The sequence below is a fragment of the Paroedura picta genome, chromosome 14 (assembly GCF_049243985.1).
Source record: "Paroedura picta isolate Pp20150507F chromosome 14, Ppicta_v3.0, whole genome shotgun sequence".
NCBI lineage: Eukaryota > Metazoa > Chordata > Lepidosauria > Squamata > Gekkonidae > Paroedura > Paroedura picta.
In genome coordinates, this window is record NC_135382.1 from 12,115,534 (window position 1) to 12,133,264 (window position 17,731).

At 42.1% G+C, this 17,731-nt stretch overlaps 2 pseudogenes; both read left to right on the forward strand.

The window, feature by feature from the left end:
- The first annotated feature begins 4,600 nt into the window (after positions 1–4,600).
- LOC143824010 (protocadherin gamma-A12 pseudogene) lies at positions 4,601–7,194 on the forward strand (annotated as a pseudogene).
- A 4,026-nt stretch (positions 7,195–11,220) lies between these two features.
- LOC143824012 (protocadherin gamma-A4 pseudogene) lies at positions 11,221–17,084 on the forward strand (annotated as a pseudogene).
- Positions 17,085–17,731: the final 647 nt, after the last annotated feature.

Below are 17,731 nucleotides of genomic sequence, written 5' to 3' on the forward strand. Positions count from 1 at the left end.
GAGACCACCAAGGAAGTCCAGAGGCAAGCGGTGGCCCATCATCTCTGAATGTCTCTTACTTTGAGGGCCCTATGGGGTTACCAGAAGTTGGCTGTGAGTTGGTGTGCTGCCCTACCCAGGAAGGAGTTCAGGTTCCAACACCCTCGGCTGGGAAGCCGAGACCAAATTGTGTTCCATAAGCCAAATCCTAGTCCGGTCTGAGTCTTAGTACCAACCGGGCAAGGATCTGAAAGGTGAGCCAAGGAGGTAGTTGTAACACAAGACAAGGTTGGAAACCAAAAGAACCGAATCAAAAGTCAAGTCCAAGTAGCAGAGCCAAAGTCCAGAAGCCGAAATCGAAGTCAGGAAACCGAAGAACAAACCAGCAGAGCTTTGCTGAAGTGAGGGAGAGACAGGAGCCAGAGTTCAGGGTGATGGGTAGGGAGCTGCAGGCGTTGTGTGTTGAAGTGCCCTCACCTGGGCCCAATTGACTCTGACAGCACACCATGAGCCAGGTGCTCTGGTGGCATTCTGAGAAGTCTGCTCGTTGTCACCACCTTCGGCATTCAAGTGAACAGTCTGGGCTGTAGTGGGGTGCAATCGGGGGCAAAGCTGGCGGGAACGGCAGAGTGTTAGCCTGGCTGGTCCCCTGTTTTTCCTTTTGATGGGGACTTGGATCTTGGTGTTCCCACTCCTGCACCTCACCGCTCAGCACTTTCCCCTCCACCTCATGCTCTGAGAGCTAAAGCAGCAGTGTGGAAACCGAAGGCAGGGGCATGAGAGTTAGTAGCATTTTGCACCTCCACCATCAAGCAGACACAATAAGCCTGTTATCAGTTTCTGCTCCACTGACCTACTCCTGACTTACTGTCTCTCCCTCCTTTCCCCTTAAACCTCCTGCCAGCTCCAAAATATGTATTTTCCCAATTAAGTGGGGAAAGTACAGTTCATATTTTAACTTCATTTGCTGCAAGCATTGTACAGTTATAACCTTGGAGGCTATAGACTAGGGTTATGCAGGAGTCCAGTGGTAGCCTGAAGTCCAACAGTTTATTTCAACATATGCTTTCATGAGTCAGAATACATTTATTCAGGTGCATAGATGTGAACATTAGGATAAGTGAAATCCTTCTCTCCAGCTCTGGGTGGAGTTTTGATGGGTAGAGAGCAGGAATTAGCCAATAGCAAAAGGTATAACAAAAGAGGTAAAATCAAAGAATGTAGTAAGATTAATTTTTAAGACAATGTTGTTATTTCAATGCAAACTTGAATAATCTGGAGACCAACATTTATACTTTTTGTGTGTCCATGGTGTATGTCTCAAAAACTGAAAAACATACGAAGTTAAGAGTTGCCAGCTCTGGAACGAGAAATACCTGCACACTTTGGAGGTGGAACTGAGAGTGGGTTGAGCTGTAAAACTGGGGAATCCCCAGATCTCACCTGGGAACTGGCATCCCTACATAAAGGGAACTTGACTGAGATATTCATTTGTGAGACCTGTTCTGGGATTTAGATAATATATTCAGATAATATGTAGTATAAGAAAGAAATAAAAGGGGGAAAGCTCAACTTGTGACAAACGCTTTGAGTACAGTGAGGTTTCCTCTGCTGGTGCCCATGGTGATTGTGTGGCCATGTAATAGGGTTGTTCTGGGCTGGAGTTTTCCCAGAAATGCAACTCATATTCAGACTACAGTGATCTATGGCTACTTTGGAGGTTGGACTCTCTGTGCTTCACTGAATTCCCTAGCCTCCCCACATACTTCCCTCTCAGGCTCCACTCTTATATCTCCCGGAATTTCCCAACTTAGTGGGCAGTCCTACCCTAGGCACACAAGAAGGGGAGTCTAGGAGAAGAAACTTGAGTTAAACTAAGAGGGGAGGGCTGCCAACCTCCAGACAGGACCTTGTGATCTCTACTATAATAATTGATCTCCAGATGAGAGATATCAGTTCCCCTAGATACATTGGCTGCTTTGGAGGTTGGACTCTATGACCCTGAACCCTGCTGAGGTTCCTCCCTTCCCCAAATCCCATTCTTTCCAGGCTCCACCCCCCAAATCTCTTGGTATTTCCCACCCATAGCTGGCAACCCTAGGAAAGAGCCTTGAATTAAAGGATAAGGGCTGAATCCCAGTGGAAGATTTCTTCCTGCACAACAGCCCTTAAACAAGCAAAGGTCCTAAAGTTACTCTTTGTCTGCTTGTATAAAGTAAAAGTGATTGTGTGTTTGTGTGTGCAAAGTATTTCTTCTGATACAATTTCCAATCTAAATTAAATCAAACTGAAACATCTATTGTACAGTCCATCACTCCTCGTGGGCATTGTTATTGCATTAAAAGGCCTAGTCATACTCTCTCTGTGTTGCTCCATGTCTTGTAGCCTGCATGGTTAGAAAGACCCCAGCAGTGAACAAGAAGGAGCCTTCACTTTACCAGAGTACACCTGTTCAGTGTCCCACCCCCCATTCACAATGTGAATTTCATGCTGAAGATGGGGGAGGTTGGTTATGATCAGGAGATGGCCATGAATCTCTGTCATTAAAAAACAGCTTTGAAATACTCCAAACATTGCTTGAGAAGCCAGAGGAATGGCCACGGGAAATTCTTCTTATATGGAAGATATCAGCAACAGACATCAGTTCCCCAAAAGGAAACCATATCTCACCATACCACATAGTTCTGCAAGCAAAGAGAAATAAGAAGAAACATTTATGAACAGCAAATTGCAATGTTGCACAGATGTTAGCATTTTTTAAATGCAAGGTGCCTAGACCTCTGAAGCAGGTTTTTTCAACCAGGGTTTTGTGAAACCCTGGGGTTTCTTGATGGCGCTGGAAGGGTTTCCTGAATGGGTGGGAGTTAATGAATTTTTAATATATTTTTTTACATTTGTTAAAAATTTATTGGGTGATATGAGCATATATGGTCATGTCAACTCCCCCTCCCCAAATGACCAATGATGGCCCGTAGGGGGTTGGGAAGAGGAGGGGCTCTGTGTGGGCATGTGCACAGCAATGCTTCCCAACCATATTCTGCATAATCGCACCACTTCTGAGGTTTCTTGAAGCATGAAGAATGTTTCATGGTTCTCCATGGTAAAAAAAAAAAAAAAAGTTGAGAAAGGCTGCTCTGGAGTTTGGGTCACAGGAAATTCATACTCAAACATCGTGTTAATTATGACAGAACTTCAAAACAGAAAGGAAACAACTCAGGCAAAGCATTCCATCCTACATTCTTTTGATTTTAAGGGCAGAGACAGAATAATGTGCTTAACATGTCCATTTATTAGCCTTTCCTTTTGCCTTAATTGTGCCCAAATTGTTTCTGAATAAAGAATTGTCTGCTTATATATACAAGCCTCACAATAATTGTATGTGTGTATGATGGTTTGTAGGCTTTTGAACTCTGGTGCTGGAGAAGACTCTTGCGAGTCCCTTGGACTGCAAGGCGAACAAACCAGTCAGTCCTAGAGGAGATCAGCCCTGACTGCTCTTTAGAAGGCCAGATCCTGAAGATGAAACTCAAATATTTTGGCCACCTCATGAGAAGGAAGGACTCCCTGGAGAAGAGCCTAATGCTGGGAGAGATCGAGGGCAAAAGAAGAAGGGGACGACAGAGAATGAGGTGGATGGATGGAGTCACTGAAGCAGTAGGTGCAAACTTAAATGGACTCCGGGGAATGGTAGAGGACAGGAAGGCCTGGAGGATCATTGTCCATGGGGTCGCGATGGGTCGGACACGACTTCGCACATAACAACAACATGATGGTTTGTGGCTCACCCCAGTTTGGACACAAGGCAGCCGCATCAGTCTCCTCTCCTCTATTTTATCCACACAACAACCTTGTGTGTTGAGGCTGAGAGTGTGTGAATGGCACACTTCCATGGAACAAGTGTGGTTTCAAACCTGGATTTCCCTGATCCTTGATTGACACTAACCATTCCACCATTCTGGCTCACAGCTTCTCAAAACAAAATATTGAGGACCCCATTTGGGTAGAAAGGCAGCCAGAAAATGTTTTACATATAATAAATGACTTTCCTATGCCCAGGTTGCATATTTTCTGCAAAGAAATGCATTCCATGTGCATTTCAATGAACCTTTAAATAACCACACAATTTACTACAAATTAAAATTCCTGGCAGATGGACTATACTTCTAATTCTCCCATATTCCAACAAACCTCAAAGTTCTTCACCTGTATTTTCGGAACAATTCTTATTCTCAAAGAGTTCTGTTGAGTTCAGAGTTCTTTATGTTGCAAAGAAGCAATTGTGAGACCCTAAGCTATCCACTCTTTGTATTGTAAGCTTTCAGATTCTGATGGAGAAATGTTTGTCATTGAAATAAAATAATACTTTGCTCTTCCATAACCTGACTCTAACATTTTAAAGTGTTAGAATATGTAACATGATACTATTTGCAGAGTTTCCATTTAAAGACCTATTTTATAAATGAATGTCTTCCCTTAAAGTATATATAATGGGTGAAGAAACCTGGAAGAAACAGTTGGTGCAATTCTTGGTTGGAACTCTGAGTGTCGCTGTTAGCTCATAAGAAGAAGGGCTACGAATACTAGTCAGCTCAGCTCTTCTCTCATTCAATAGAGAGTACTCAAAGCTCAGACTCATATTCCACTGTGTCTGGATCTGCAAACAACAATTCAGTTTATTTTAGGCAATCTTTGTAGCCCTTCTACAGAAAAAGAGACTAAATCCTGCAATCTGACAGTGACTATCCAGAAATGGTTGAAAGGAAACTCCACTCTCAAGAGAGAATTCTGCTTTGCTTTATCCTGGTCAGTGTCTGGGATGCATCTTCTGGGCAGATCCATTATGTAATTCCTGAGGAAATGGAGAAAGGCTCTTTGGTTGGAGATATTGCAAAGGATCTTGCACTGAATATAAAGGAGCTGTCAAGGAGCAAAATCCAGATAATATCCAGAGGTATGGACCAATATTTTGATCTTGATTTACGAAATGGCCATTTGTTTGTTAATGAAGTAATCGATAGGGAACAGATTTGCCACCAGATGGAGAAATGTCTGTTAAATTTTCAGATCCTTGTTAAGGACAAGATGAAGTTTTTCACCATTGAAGTTGAAATAACCGATATTAATGACAATGCGCCCAGTTTCCCTGTAGAAGAGCTGGAGCTTAAAATGGCTGAAAGCACAAGTCCTGGGGCTAAGTATCTTTTACCAGAAGCTCAGGACCCAGATCTAGGGACAAATTCTCTTCAGAGCTACCATCTCAGTAAGAACAAGCACTTCTCTTTGGATGTACAAACAGGAGTGGATGGACTCAAATATGCAGAGCTGGTCCTTGAAACGTTATTGGATCGAGAAGAACAGAAAATGTATCAGCTGGTTCTCACTGCAGCCGACAACGGAGATCCCATCAGGTCAGGTACTGTGCAAATCCGTGTTGCGGTTACAGATGTAAACGACAATGCTCCTGTTTTTACTAAGTCTCTATATGAAGCGAGTGTTATGGAAAATATCCCCAAAGGGTCACAGGTTCTTACTCTGAATGCCACTGATGTTGATGAGGGAACAAATTCAAAGATAAAGTATTTATTTAGAAAAATTTCAGACAAAGCTTCAAAAATATTCCACTTGGATTCTTCTACTGGACAAATTTCAGTCATTGGGAGTTTGGACTATGAAGATGCTAAATTACATGAAATGGAAGTACAAGCCCAAGATGTGCCTGGATTGTCTACTCGTGCGAAAGTGGTGATAAGAATCTTGGATGCCAATGATAATGCCCCAGAGATCACAATTACACCACTTTTCAGCAAGGTTCCAGAAAGTTCTTCTCCGGGAACTGTTGTAGCCCTGATAAATATAAATGACAGAGATGATGGGAGAAATGGAGAGGTTATTTGCTCCATACCAGCAACGCTTCCATTTCTGCTAAGGAAATCCTTTGATAGTTATTATAGTCTAGAAACCGATCAAGGCCTAGACAGAGAGAAAGTTTCAGAATACAATATCACGATTACAGTAACAGATCAAGGGACACCTTCTCAATCAGCAACAGCATACTTCTCATTAGAAATATTGGATGAAAATGACAACCCACCCATCTTTAAATCTTCAGACTTCACTTTTCAGATTGCAGAGAATAACCAAAGAGGTGATTTGATTATTACTTTAAAAGCAAATGATCCTGATTTTGAAGAAAATGGCAGAATAACGTATTCCATTATTGACACTAACATTGGAGGTGCCTTGCTTTCATCTTATCTTTCTATTAATTCTGAAATTGGGGCTATCTATGCCTTGAGTTCTTTTGATTATGAGGAGTTCAGAGAGATTAAATTCCAGGTCAAGGCCCAAGATGGAGGCTCCCCACCACTCAGCTCCAACATCTCAGTGACTCTCTTCATCCTTGATCAGAATGACAATGCCCCCCAAATCTTGTACCCTTCTACTCCTAATGATGGCTCCACTGGAGTAGAGCTGGCTCCTCGTTCCTCCGAGGCTGGCTACCTGGTCACTAAAGTGGTGGCAGTGGATGCAGATTCTGCCCAAAATGCATGGCTCTCCTATCAGTTACTGAAGGCCACAGAGCCAGGGCTCTTCATCATAGGTCTCCACACTGGAGAGATTAGGACAGCCCGTTTCTTTCTGGACAAGGACGCGCTCAAGCAGATTCTGGTGGTTTTAGTGAAGGACAATGGGCAGCCCCCTCTGTCTGCCTCAGTCACTGTCACAGTGGTGCTGGCCGACAGCATCCCTGATGTATTGACTGACCTGAGCAGTGTGCCAGCTATAGCAGAACCCGAGTCGGACCTGACTTTCTACCTGGTAGTTGCTGTGGCTTTTGTCTCCTGCTTGTTTTTCACTTTTCTCTTTGTATTACTGGTCATCAGGTTGCACAGGTGGAGAACTTCTCATCTGTGTGACCCTCAGAGTGTGGATTTCAGTGGAGTCCCTGTTTCACAGTTTGTGGGCATTGATGGAGTAAGAGCTTTTCTGCATTCTTATTGCCAAAATGGTTCACTGACCACTTGCTCCCGGAGGAGTCAAATTCTTTTTCCCATTGGAAGTTGTACAAGTACTCTTGTGCCCCAGCAAACATCTGACAAATCAGGTCCTTTATTATTGCTGGAAGATTCAAGCACTGCTGAAGAACTACAGAACCCTGAACAGGTGAGTTTCATTCTCTACAGTTGTGTGAAAAAACTGCTGCAAGGCACATAAAGTTGAATTTGTTAAGGATTGTAGTGTCAATCTGTCAGTGAAAGCTGAGCTGTGGAAGCACTTAAATTGGTTCAGAGTAATGGATGTTTTGGGATGTGTTTGGTGGGATTTGCAAGTTTGTCATGGCTCAGCTATGCATCTCCAGTATCATGCCACTAAACGGCAGCCACTCTGCACTCCAGAGAGAAAATGGGTTCACTCTCCATGTTCTCAATAATGTATTTCTGATCATTTATACAACTACCCAGCAAGTAGGGATTGTAGCTGAATGTATTGGTTATTGGTAACCAATGGAGAAGGTTAGATGTAAATGAATTCGTTTTTGATTTCGTTTTTGATTCTTTTACAGTATTTCCATAACCGATGGCAGTTAGGTTATTGCTGGTTTGTATTTGTCCATCTGTGTTTCCGGTGCGTTGTAAGCGAAAACATGTTCTGAGTGATTAACCATTTTAGAAATCTAGCTGTGTCTCTGAGGCACCAAAAGATACGTTTCATGGGATTCAGCCCCAGAAACAATTTGTATCATAGTTTAACAGCTATGGTTATAGTACTGACTACTATTTCTACTACTGTGCAATCTGTATAAAGGCAAACAAAATGCCTAGCACGGAATAGGGACTTGTTCTGCAAATAAATGAATGGAAATCTAAAGCAGCTCAGTTGATCAGTTCATCCACTTGGATATGGATTTCTATTGGATTCATCCTATGGATATGATGTACAAACAAATCTGAAATTTGATGATTTGTCGCACCGGATGTCTTGAAGATACTCAAGACATCCTTCACCGGCTTAATAAGGATTATAGCACAACAATACTAAGGGATACAGGAATCAGTTTGAAACTGAAACAACATACTATATTACAGGCTATATATTTGTAGGCATATGGAGTGGTAAAGATGGCATGGGAGAATATGGTTTCTTTAACATTATAGAAAGCAGCTGAATCCAGTCCTGCATAACAATTCAAGAAGGTTCATAATCTGGTAACTCCACAGTCCACCACCACGTTGAAGATGTTTAGGTCCAACAGGGTGATATTTTTGATAGCATCTTTCAGATCTATTCTAATTAAGCCAGTTTCTGTGTAGATCAAATTCCAGAGTTATCTGAGGCACCTGCGTATCATTTTCTATGAATAGCTTCAGAACTGATTTTCCTGGACAATATGGAGAGGGGGCCTTGACTAGATTAGATGTATGCCCATCTTGGCTGATTATATGTTGCAGCGATAGTTTGATAGTGTTGTTAGCCAGAATTTATTTTTTGCTATATTTGAAGATCATTTTCTGAAAACTTTGAAATAAGTTATTAGACTAGTTTTTTGGGGAAAAGCACAACTGTGGCAAAGGAAGATCATAAAATCATAGAGTTGGAAGGAGCCATCCAGGCCATCTAGTCCAACCCCCTGCTCAATGCAGGATCAGCCTAAAGCATCCAGGATGTCCAGCCGCTGCTTGAAGACTGCTCACTGCCTCCTTAGGCAGTCTATTCCACTGCTGAACTGTTATGTACTACAGGTAATATTTAATATTTTATTTGTTTTCTAGGATTTTTAAAAATCATAGTAATGTGCTACTTAGAAGCCACTTCAGTAGTTGATTGGACTAAGTATGGGGCATGTACATATTTTAATTAAATGGTGAAAAAGCATTAGAGCTACACAAAGCCCAGTTAGATTCTGGGTCTAATTAACCAAAGCCTATATAACTGCAATTGTATATCTTTACTTAGGAGTTTGGGGTAAAGTGCTTGTATGGGTGGTGGCAGAGGGATATCTGATATGTTTTTGACCACTGTCAGCTGGATTTCAGGCCTGGCTGTGGGACCTGGATGGTGTTGGTTTCTTTGGTGGATGATTGATTACAAATGTATAGCCAGCTGATATGTTACTGTAGATCTAGTAAGTGATACTTTGAACCATCAAATATTACTGAACTATAGTGGAAAGGAGATAGAAGTTAGTGGAACTGCTACCCAATGGGTTGGGTGGATTTTTTATTTAACATTTGGTATCCTTCGTAGTACTGTTTTTTCCAGCAGTGCTCCTTAACATCTGTATTACATGGCTGAGTGAGATCCTTGGTAGCTGTGGGATTGGGTGTCATCTGTATACCTGCCATTAACTAAGCCCCCAGAAGCAGCAATCTCATTCTTTGGTCAGTGTCTGAAAGTCTACTGGGTTAGGGTGAACAATCTGAAATTCAGCCCAAACAGGACATAGGTAGCGATGGCTGAGCCAATATTTTGAATGGAATTAACCAGTGGGAGTTTAGCTGGCTTTGGCTTACAGGTGAAATGTTTCATGATACTCTAACCTTGAAGATTAATAAGCAGGCCAGCTCAGTTGCTTAGAGTGCCCTCTTCATCTTGCCCTGTGATTTTCCTCCCCTTTGGACTAGGCTGATCTGGCTACACTGGTCTGTGTTTCCATAAACTTAAGACTAAATTACTGTAACATGCTCTGTGCAGACTACTGTTGAAGATAAATCAGACACTTCATTTTATAACAATGTGGCATCCTCTGTACTGACAGAGCCTAGTCACTATGTGCGTGTTTTATTTTATTCCTACATAAATAAAAGAAGAGAAGAACTGGAGTTTGGTACCCTGCTTTTTACTATCCAAAGGGGTCTCAAAGTGGCTTTCAATTGTCTCCCCTTTCTCTCCCCACAGCAGATTCCCTTTGAGTTGGTGAGGCTGAGAGAGGGTGGCCCAAGGTCACCCAGCTGGCTGCATGTGGCAGAGTGGGGAATCAAACCTAGTTCTCCAGATTAGGGGCTGTACTATCTACTGCATTGTCTATCCAGTATGCTTCTGGTTCAACATCTGTTAATGGCCTGGATTTTTTAAAGCTCTTAATGGCCTGGATACCGCATATCTAAAGGACTACTTCTCCATTTATGAACCCACCACAATATTTCATGATGAAAGAGCTCCTCTTAGTCATTCTTTTGCTGAGAGGCATGCATTCCCACAGTCCATACCAGATTACTAAGACAGCCATGAGAGAACACACAGTGGAACATTCAAAGAAGGTTGTCCTGTTGTCACTCACATAACTCATTTAAGGAAAAGCACTTATGGGATACAGCAGAGAGGGTTGAATTCTGCCAAAGAGGAAGCTGAAAATCAGGCAAAGCTCTCGTTTTCACTAGCAACAAATTGAGCAGTAGCAAAATAGATGGCAGAAGCAGGACTAGAACCCACATCCTCTGGAACATTAACCAGATGCCCACCTGGACACACAAGAAAGAGAACCATCAAGTGGCATGTGGAATCCTCTACTGGTCCTGTCAATATTAGCCATATATAGCAGGGCAGATAAGACAGCAGAGACAGACCTGATGCTGTAGAACGTGCATGAGATCCCTGATTCATGGTTTTCTTGAGACTAACTATAAAACAGCCAAGGTTCAATCTTCACTTTCAAATACTGAGAATGGCCACCTCAAACTGACTGGCTGCCCCAGAGACCAATAATATTCCTTAGGTCCTTACTATGGGGCCATCTTTCTGCTGGACATATGAGGTTCTTGGACACCATCTTATGCAATTCATTCCACTTGCCCTTGTTCTCCCTCTTGCCTCCCTGTCTTGTAGCCTGCATGGTTAGTAACACCCCAGCAGTAAACAGGAAGGAGGCTTCCCTTTATCATGGGCATGGACCTCTTTCATTAAAACACAGCTTTGAAATACTCCAAACATTGCTTGAGAAGCCAGAGGAATGAACACAGGAAATTATCCTGTTTAGACTGCCAACAACAATAATTCATGAAATGGAAGGACCACAAAGTTTACATCTTATGTCTTCGTACTTCCTGCATTGGCTGATAACATTTCCAGGGGGGCCTTTTCCTCTTGCATTGTCCTCCCCATAACCATTCATGAAATGGGGAGGTGTTCAGGGGGAGGGGTACCCGAGGAGTTGGAAGCAGAAGAGCTGCTCCATGGAGGAGTGTGTGTCATCGTTTAGGTCTCAGTAAAGGTCTCAGTTTTATGAAGGATTCTTACTGGCAGCAAAAATATAAAAGCACATTCCAGAAATGACTTCGAACTCACACGGAGAATAATGTATAAATGTATGGTCTCTGCTTCATTTTACAACGAAAAGATCAGAAATTGAGAAATGGGAATAACAGTGCAGAAGACTGATAAACCAAGATGGTATAGAGTGACTTCTATAACTCACATATTTGTAACTTTAAATTTGGGGCATGACCATTTGTCCTTTATTTATAAAGGACATTTATTTCGTAGAAAAATAGGAGAGCATTTTATGGAGCTGAAATTACTGGATGTGGCTCTGGGCGGCGCTGTTCATCCATTTTTAAAAACAACCTGCTAGAAAATTAGCCTGCCCACCTCTGCAGCTGGAGAGGAGACATAGGCATTCGACTTGAGCTACCAACATGCACATCATGGGGGACGGTCATCTTTACAAAGGTAGATAATATGCTGGTTTTTAAACGAATGTTTGGGCCTCTGTGAAAATAGCTCTGCTGCTGCTTCAGAATACAGAGTTGTCTAAGGGGAAAAAACAATCTGTTAATAGAGAAGCATATTAGGCATTCAGAGATGGCAGAAAATCACAAATCTCAATACCACAGAATTGCCACTCTTATTTGGCTCATGAAGACGATAATCTGGGAAGCTGCTTCTGGACAACTTCGCTATGTGATGTTCGAGGAAACCAAAAGCGGTTCTTTCGTAGGAAATGTTGCAAAAGATCTGGAGCTGGATGCAGATACATTTTCTAACAATGGAGTCCATGTCATTTCCACAGGTAAGACTCAATATTTTGCTCTCAACATGGAAAACGGACATTTATACACTAGCCAAAAAATTGACAGAGAAACGGTCTGTGGTCAGATTTTGAAATGCGTGCTAAAGTTTGAGATGCTGGTTCAAGAGAAAATGAAGGTTTATAACATCGAAGTTGAAATAATAGATATTAATGATAATACCCCAAGATTTCAAATGGAAGAACTGACCCTTAGCATCAGAGAAACGACTGCTCAAGGATCCAGGTTTCTCCTTGCAGACGCACTCGACCCAGATGCAGGGATCAATTCTGTTCAGAGTTATGAATTAAGTGATAATAAACATTTCTCCTTGTATGTACAAGCTGGAGAAAGTGGAGTTAAAAATGCTGGCATGATCCTTGAGAATTCCTTGGACAGGGAAGAAAAGCCTTTTCATAATCTAGTCCTAACAGCCATGGATGGGGGAGACCCAGTAAGGTCTGGGAGCATGCAGATTCATGTTATTGTGCTGGATGCAAATGACAATGCCCCTGTTTTCACCCAACCCATTTATAAAGTCAGTATATTGGAAAATATTCCACTAGGCTTTGTTCTGACTACAGTGAAAGCTATAGACATTGATGAAGGAGTTAATTCAGAAATAGCATACACATTTAGAACAAAATCAGAGAAAATTTCCCACACCTTCCAGTTAAATTCACAAACTGGAGAAATATCGGTTCAAGGGGATTTGGATTTTGAAGACCAGGAATTTTTTGAAATAGATGTCCAAGCTCAGGATCCAGAAGGCTTGTCCTCTCTTGCTAAGGTGTTTGTGACAGTCATGGATGCAAACGACAATGCTCCGGAAATCACCGTTTCGTCATTCTTCACTTCCGTGCCAGAAAATTCAAAGAGCGGAACTGTAATGGCTCTGTTGCGGGTCAAGGACAAAGACTCTGGAGAGAATGGGAAGATCACGTGTTTGATTCCTCCAAACCTTCCATTTCAGCTGCAAAAGTCTGTAGAAAATTATTATACTTTGGTGACAGATGGCAATCTGGACAGAGAGGTTGTGGAGCAGTATAATTTGACAATTGCAGCAACAGACAGGGGGACACCTGTACTCTCCTCAACTGCCTACTTTCCAATAAAAATACTAGATATAAATGATAACCCACCCATCTTCAAAGAAATATTTTATAAGTCGTATTTATTTGAGAATAACCCTACTGGAGCCTCCTTGATGATGCTGGAAGCAAATGACCCGGACTGGGGCACTAACAGTACAGTGACTTATTCCATTTTTGATGGGAATGACCCTACAGTTTCAGTTGCCTCCTTTCTGTCAGTTAACTCTGAGACAGGGATTGTCTATGCTCTGCGACCCTTTGATTATGAAGAGTTCAAGCAGATGAACTTCCAGGTCAAGGCCCAGGATGGAGGCTCCCCACCACTCAGCTCCAACATCTCAGTGACTCTCTTCATCCTTGATCAGAATGACAATGCCCCGCAAATATTGTACCCTTCTACTCTCAATGATGGCTCCACTGGAGTAGAGCTGGCTCCTCGTTCCTCTGAGCCTGGCTACCTGGTCACTAAAGTGGTGGCAGTGGATGCAGACTCTGCCCAAAATGCATGGCTCTCCTATCAGTTACTGAAGGCCACAGAGCCAGGGCTCTTCACCATAGGTCTCCATACTGGAGAGATCAGGACAGCCCGTTTCTTTCTGGACAAGGATGCTCTCAAGCAAATTCTAGTGGTTTTAGTGAAGGATAATGGGCAGCCCCCTCTGTCTGCCTCAGTCACAGTCACTGTGGTGCTGGCTGACAGCATCCCTGAAAGCCTCTCTGATCTGAGCAGCATCCCCGTTCCTGCAGACCCTCAGTCGGACCTCACCTTCTACCTGGTGGTTGCTGTGGCTTTTGTCTCCTGCTTGTTTTTCATCTTCCTTCTTGTGTTGCTGGCACTCAGACTTCACAGGTGGAGGAATTCTCAGTTATGTGATTCCAGGAGTGGGAATTTCAGTGGCGTTCCTGTCTCACAGTTTGTGGGGATTGATGGGGTCCGAGCATTTCTTCATTCCTATTGCCAAGAAGTCTCTCTCACCACTGACTCTAGGAAAAGCCAGATTTTATTCCCTATTGGCAGCTGTACAAATACCCTCCCACATCACCAAGGTTCTGTGGAATCAGGTTTCAAATATCTTCCAGAAAATGTAAACATTGCAAATGAAGCACAAGCATGCCAGGAGGTAAGCTGGTATTTCTAATTTTAATGTAGATTGAATTCCTAGATTTTTAGATTTTTTTTTTATATTCCAGGACGAAATTCTACTCTTTGTATATAACTACCTGCACTGGTTCATCCCCTTTGTTTGTGTGAATATAATACCCTGGATTGGGTTTCTTATGTATTTATAGAAAGATTCCTTTTGTTAGAGGTCCCTTCTATAAGTTGAATGTTTGGGATCCCTTTGTTTGTGTCTATCTAACTCAGTTTTAAATACTCTGTGTGTCTGTGTCAATATTTCTACATGTTTAAATGTACCTTCCTATTTCTATAGTCACAGTATTATCTGAACCTGATTCTTTATAATACATTCATGTTTAAATGACATTATCATGCAATAACCAGTCATAATAATGGACTGCAAGATCAAAGAAGGGCTGTAACAGACAGATTCCGACCATGTTTACACGATAAATCCCTCAGGCTGTCATGGAAATTGTCCAATGGCCTGTTCCCCATTTTGAGAAAAGAGAACTGTTGTTTGATAAATCCTCAATTTAAAAAATAAAGTCATGGCTCTTTCATAGGGTAACTCAGCAGTTTCATTGACGTACAAACCACTGGGTACATTTGCAGGAGAAGAAGAGTTGGTTTTTATATCCTGATTGTCACCACTTGAAGAAGTCTAAAAGGGTCTTACAATCACCGTCCCTTCCCTTCCTCTCCACACTATAGGCACCCTGTGAGGCAGATAGGGCTGCGAGAGCCCTAAGAGAACTCTTGTCCAAGATCACCCAGCTGGCTACATGTGGAAGAATGGAGAATTGAATCCAGCTCTCCAGATTAGAGTCTGCTGCTCATCACCACTATACTGCTATGCCCTTGAGACAGCCCCTTTGGCAGTCCTGCCCCTCTCTCCCTCCCAGTTGTGCTGTCTGGGCATACCTGGTCAGTTCAGAGCCATGCAGAATTTTTTGGGAGACTTCTACTAATTGGCTTTGAGAAACTCTTGTTTTTCCATCAGCTCCATAGTGTGAAACGCCTTGGAAACATAGAAGTGAGTATGCCTGGTCTAAGGAGTCTAGCAAGGCCTTAACCAAACTGGAAGGTTTAGTGTTGTCTATTTGTTATTAATGTTATTAATGGGCAAGCACTCTGAGGCATCCAAGGAAAAGAAAGAAACTAGATGTTCTTCAACACAGGTAGGATTGCCAATCTCCAGATTGGGCCTGAAGACCTCCTGGAATCTTAACTGATCTCTGGTAATTCCCCTTACAACTTTCCAGATGTATCGGAGGGGGGGGGTAGATGAGAATGTGCATCCCCTGTTGGGAACATTAGTTCCACTAGTCTCTGCTACAACTATTGAATTCCTCAGAGATTATATCCTTCTCCCAGCATCTCTGTGTTGAAATGGTCATCCTGTTCATCAGAAAAATGCTTGCCCAAATTCATAGACAACTATGCCAGATAGGGCCATGATTATGGTAATGAATATATTTAAATGGTAATATATAAGTTGAATTTTGCTTGAATTTTGCATGCATTTTAAAGAACGGAGAAAATGCATGAATCTCTGGAATTTGAGTGGCCACCCCACATAATGACTGAATAAAACATTGTCACATTTATGAAAAGTTTGTTTTACAGACTTAAAGCTTTTACGCAAAAATAAGGCAGTCAATGTATTTCTTTACTGGGGATGAGTCTTAATATCAAAATGCAATTGATATGGTTTTTTTTTTATTCCTTAATTTTAAAATGAATGTTTAACTTGTATTTTGTTTTTATGGCTATACAATAAAATAAAGACAGAAGGCATCTATTGCTTCTTAAAACTTCAACTAAAACCACATTGCTTCAATTGTAAAAAAAATTCTGCACTTACTTTTTGAGACATTGGGTGTCGCTGTTCACCAGTCAGGAGAGAACATTGTAGGAATTATTCTCGATAATCCACTATGACACAGAAAGCACAGAAGGTTTGTACTGTTCTGTAACGAAAGATTTTGTTGGAAGAGCTACACAAGCAAGAACTAACTCACTGTATTCTTCCTTGAAAAGAGCTCAATTTAAACATCTGTTTCTGTTGAAATAAAGAAGATAAACCTATGTCTTTTTGGAAAGGAGGAACAAAGCCTTGCAGAGTTTGAAATGGCTGATCTACAAATACCATCAGATGTTACAAAGAGAGGGTTATTCTTCCTTGTGCTGGGATCTCTTCTACAAGCAGTTTCTGGGCAGATCCATTATTCAGTTCCTGAAGAATTGCCAAAAGGCTCCTTTGTGGGGAATATTGCAAAGGACTTGGCAATGGATTTGAAGCAACTCTCGCATGGGGGCATCCAGCTGATTACAGGAGGTAGGAGACAATATTTTGACCTTGATTTCCAAAATGGCCATTTATGTATTCATGAAAGAGTGGATAGAGAAGCAATATGTGGGCGACTCTTAACATGCATGCTGAAGTTAGAGATTCTAGTTCAGGAACAAGTGAAGGTCTACACAGCTGAAATTGAAATTGAAGATATTAATGACAATGCACCAACTTTCCAAGTAGAGACAGTGCAGTTAAAAATCTTAGAAAATACAGCCACTGGGTCCCGATTCCTTCTGCCCGATGCACAGGACCCAGACTTAGGAAAAAACTCTCTACAGACCTATCAACTCAGCCCCAATGGGCATTTCACTCTTGGTGTACAAACTGCGGCAAATGGAGGCAAATACGTTGAACTTATACTAGAAAAGTCTCTGGACCGGGAAGAAGCAGCTTTCCATGACTTAATCCTCACAGCCACTGATGGGGGACATCCGGTCAAATCCGGAACTGCACGCATCAGGGTGGTTGTTGAAGACGTGAATGACAATGCACCAGTTTTTTCGCAGTCTGTTTATATTCTCTGTTAGTAACAGTAAATGCTACCGATGTGGATGAAGGCATCAATGCAGAGATCATGTACACATTCAGGCAAGCATCCGAAAAAGCTTTAAATATATTCCACCTGGATTCCAGGACTGGGGAAGTCAGAGTGAAGCAGAATTTGGATTTTGAAGAGAATACGATGTACGAAATGGAGATCCAGGCCCGTGATGGAAGGGGTATATCAGGCCGTGCCAATGTTTTGGTGACTGTTATTGATGTCAATGATAACGCACCAGAGATTGTGGTCACCTCCCTCACCAATGCTGTGAGCGAAGACTCCCCTCAAGGCACGGCAGTCGCACTGTTAAGAGTAACAGACAGGGATTCCGAGGACAATGGGAAAGTCTGGTGCTCCATCTCTGAGATGCTGCCGTTTCGCTTAGAGAAAACCTTTGACAATTATTACAGTTTGGTGACTGACAGATTCCTTGATCGAGAAATGATATCAGCTTACAATGTGACTGTAGTAGCAACTGATAAAGGAAACCCACCTCTATCCACAACAACCATCATTTCCCTGAAAATCTTAGACAAAAATGACAACCCGCCCACCTTTCAAGAGAAGTCCTACATGTCTTTCATAACAGAAAACGCACTTGCTGGAACATCTGTGTTCACATTAAAGGCAAAC